This window comes from Microtus ochrogaster, unplaced genomic scaffold (genome assembly GCF_000317375.1).
Source record: "Microtus ochrogaster isolate Prairie Vole_2 unplaced genomic scaffold, MicOch1.0 UNK32, whole genome shotgun sequence".
Lineage (NCBI taxonomy): Eukaryota > Metazoa > Chordata > Mammalia > Rodentia > Cricetidae > Microtus > Microtus ochrogaster.
In genome coordinates this window covers 201,850-206,283 of record NW_004949130.1, presented here as the reverse complement: position 1 = coordinate 206,283, position 4,434 = coordinate 201,850, and positions in this window count along the sequence as shown.

Sequence of the window (4,434 nt, the reverse complement as noted above, 5' to 3'; positions counted from 1 at the left end):
AGCAGCCATTTGGAAAGCTAAGGCAGAAGGATCACAAATTTGAGGCCGGCAGGGGCCAAACTGAGGGATTTTAGGGCTAGCTCATGTTTAAGGAGAGACTACAGGACAAACTTGGTTTCTAAACAGGAAAAGTAAAAACGGCCAGTGGAGCTAGTAGTAGGGCACATGCGCTGCACGCCTGAGGCCGAGGTTTAGTCCCTAGTATAAAAGAGAAAGAGGGGGGAGGAAGAGGACTGGGAGTAAAGGAGGATTGAGAGAAGGGAGGGAAGGAGGGAGAAAAGGTGTAATGAGCCTCAGTGGTTTCACAAAAGCCAAACTGGATGACGCAGGAGGCCTGCACTGCACCAAGCCAGAAGAGAAGGAGAAACAGCAGGAGAGCAAGAGAAGAGAAACCAGGAGAGCCCGTTTTGCCCATGGGCGCTCCAGGAAAGCCCGTCCGAAAGCTGACCGGTCCCGAGGCGCCTGCGCGCTTGCCGCACCCCGGCCCCGCCCTCTTCGACCCCGCCCACTCGATGCCCATCCCAGGAGCGGGTGCGCACGCTTGGCCCCGCCCTTGACCTCCAGCTCCGCCCCCTCACGGTACGCTGCGCAGCCACGCGGAGGCCCAGAGTTCTGCCTGCCCAGACAGCGCTCCGCCTCCGCTGCTCGGTGCCCGCCGCGGGGAGCGTCAGCTCGGCGCTGCGCAGCCGCACGGGTATGGGGAGGGGTCGAGGGGCGGGGCCGGCGCGGAGGCGGAGGCTGGGGGCGGGCTCTGAGGTCACGTGGGTAAACATGCAGCACGTGGAGCTCAGCCTGAGCCAGGAGGGCGGGGCCTCGGACTCGGAGGTAGGAGGCGGGTAGGCTTTGCGCGCGCAGGGAGGTCTGGAGCGGCGAGGGGCGCGGGCTGCCTGGTTTTACCCCATCAGTTCCTCCATCCTGCTGCAATGGTGACAGCTGTGGCCCGGCCAGGCCCTAGGGGACGGAGATAATCCCTACGTGACAATCTCATACGCATGTACGCGCTCTCCCATTTCACAGATGAAGTAAAGAAACTTGCCCCAAGCCACGTGGCTGGAAAGCGGCGCCACCAGGATCCGCCTTGGGCAGCCGAACTTATGGGGCTTGCTCAGGGGCTTGCGTTGTCGGGGCTCTGGGGCCTGGCTCCTGTATCCTGCCCTTGCCCCTGGGGCTGCATGTGGTCGGCCAACATGGCGAGGCCTGCTGCTCCTTGAGCAATGAGGTGACAGGGTGCCCACTTCCCCAGCAGTCTAGAGGCGGGCGCATGCCAAACCGTCGAGATCGTTTCCGCCTGGGTGTGGCGGAGACACCGCGGTGGCCCAGACCCCTGGCCCACAGCGCTGCTCCCTGGGAAGCCCCCCCTCCGTTTTTTCGCCCCTTGCTTCTCCCCGAGAAGCGCAGAATTCCCTTTCAGAAGCGACGCCCAATGCATTGGGCTCCTACCCTTCTGCCCCAAAGGGCCTCCCTTCTCTCCTCTCCTCGTCGACGTCCTCCTCCTCCTCTCCCATCTGTGCCGCGTGACCGGGGGGAGGCGCCGTACAATGCGCAGTCCAGGCGTGGGGCCCAGCCAAGCTGTCATCCTGGACTGGCGGGCCTGAGGAGGCCTAAAAGGGGGACCCGAGTACTTGGGACTGGTAGGAAGCGTGCTCCAGGCAGAAAGGTTGAGCTGCCAAGAGTCCTGGGAGGAATGAGCGCCCCCTGCAGGCGTAGGCTGCTAGGTCCTGCGGTCTTGAAAACCCATACCTGAGCCCCTCGCAATTTTGGGTTTGGGGGTTCAGGAACTTGTTAATAGGACATTCCATTAATCCGGCCTAGAGTCCCAGGCAGCTCAATGTAGCAGCAGGCCCTGAAGCCAGGCTCAGTGTCTGACCTTTGACAAATTGCTGAACCTCCATTATTTTCTGTTTCTCCAGATTCATTTACTCATATACCAGCTATATGAGTATATCTCTTTCTGACGATTTCTTTGCCTTTCCTTGCCCTCTGATCAGCACCCCTACACATTCAGCCACGTGTGTTCTCCCTCTGCCTCCCGAACAGCCATGGGGTGTTGGGCTCATCCCGTGGAGTTTGCTCCATGGTGCACAAAGGCTTTCGGTAGAGAAATCCTAGCTATTTGGCTAGGGAGGCTCCTGGCCTGTCTCCCCTGAGTGAAGTTGAGGAAGAGGAATATGGAAGCCAAAAACAGTGGGAGCTCCAAGACACAGCAAAAAGGAAAAATCGGCAGAACCCTGCTGGGTTATACCCAGCGCTGAGACTATGGGGTGGACAGGCTTTTCCCCCAGTCTGAGACCAGCGTAATGGAGCTGTAACTCCTGGGGAATGAATGGGTGACTATGGCTTCCCAGCTACAGCAGTGAAGTGCGGGATGCAGCTGTTCACAGGCTCATCGCCGCTGCTTCTCAGGCCTTAACCAGGTTGTGTGCTATTTCTGTATTTGCTGCTTTTGCCAGACCGCTGACAGCCCTCCACCCCCCTTCTGTGGAATCAGGTAGTTCTGATGGGCTGACTCCAGCTCTGCCCCAGGGACTGATGCATGCCACAGGCCTGTCCTGCCCCAGCTCTGCATTCCTTGGCCACAGTGATTAGGGACCCTTCAGCTAGAGATTCTGAGAAGGAAGTTCTGGCTGGCAGGAATGTCAGCCTTAAAGATAATGGAAAATACCAAGTGGAGAATGAAGTGGCAGAGAACAAAGCCAGACTGGACAAGGGGAACCACTTCTCAACACTCAGATGGAGCCACGCCTGAAGCTATGTAGAATTATACCTCGGCTGTTTCTCTGAATTCATACATTTCTTATCTCTCTTCCTGGCAGTTGTTGGACTTTAATTGTATCTCATCTGACTCTTTAGAGACCAAAGACCCCAACTACCACTTCTGAATGAAATTCGGTGCTTCAGGTCACATGGTCCACCAGAGTCGAGACTGTCTACATGTCTTCCATGATGTACAGGGCAAAGCTCTTGCCTGCTCTGACTTTTCCCCATCTCTTGATCAGTGATGACCCTGAGAGACTCTTGCTCTCTGGGCTTCTGTCTGAATCTGTCTTGGTCCAAAGCTATAATCTTGGGGCACAGAACCTTTGTTCTCAACTAGCCATTGGTCTTCCACGGCTAGCTAGGATTTGGTGTTCCCCCTGCTCTTGGCATACACTAGCCTAAATGGCAGTTCCTTCTCTACTTCAGTTGGTCACCTAACCCATTCTAACCATTCTGCCTCTCCCTTCGGCCCTCACATAGATACCATATGACCAGTCTTGGGTAGTGAATGAGAGAAGCATTTTCAACTCTTAACTTTACCCCTCTAGATCCCGAATCCCACACAAAGGCTCAGACACTTCGGGTACTTCTAAAAGCACGTCCAAAGGCCACAGCTGTAACCTACGAGCAAGCCAGAGGGTGGGAAGTGTGAACACACAGGAGGGGAGAGGATGCAGTGTGGTGGTACAGACGGTGCGCCTCCCAAAATGTGCTGCCGCACATCTGCCCAGAGAAAAAGGGAGGCTTGGAATCGCCAGCTTTTTGTTATTTTTACTTTTTGGTGCGAGGGGCCATCTGTGCAGGTTTGAGCTTGTCTGGAGGCAACCGGGGTTGCAGATGAAATTAAGATACAGGCTTACTTCACAGGCTGTCATGCAGAGACTTCCTCCAGGAGCTGGGGTGGCAGTGCTGGGGTTTTTTTAATAGCACCAGAGCATGCCAGGGTCCAGCAGCTGTGCACTTGGGGCCCTCCACCAGCACTCCAGCCACCCCAGCCACAGTCATCTCACCAAAGGCTCGGAAAGCCTCTGGTAGCCAGTCCAGTGGAGGGAGCGGGCTGGCAATGCCAGAGATGGGATGGGGAAAGATCTGATGCCCCACCCTAGCACCATGGAGCGTCAAAAATGTCTCCATGAACATGCTGTTGTGGACTTGGGCTCGTCGTATGCCTATGACCTTTGCTTTTGCCCTCCTTCTGTCCCTCTCTCCCTTCCTTTTTTGTGCTACTAAGAATTGAACCAAGGACCTTTATGCATGCTACACAGTCTACTGTGTTACAGCCCAGCCCTCTAGACTTGCTAGGCTACCCAGGTTGTTCTTAAAGTTTCAGTCTTTCTGAGGACTTGGGATGACAGGCTATGCCATCGGGCCCTCAGGACTCTTAATTGCTGCATACTGCCTGGCACCTGTGCCCCAACCCCCATCACCCTATGCTGATGAAGTTCATACTCACTTAATAACACAGTCTCTTGTTACTCTCGTTTAGAGCAGAAAGTGCTGGGTATTGGATGGATGCTTCCTTGAAGCCTCTCGCCTGCCCTGACTCCCTTATGGGGTTCTGCCCATCAGGGAAGGAAGAGAAGCACAGGCAAGTTTGGAAAGTCTTCCATGACATTCCTGATACCTCAACCTGGAGCCTGGGGTGAGAGGGGAATGATAGGTAGCCAAATACAAATT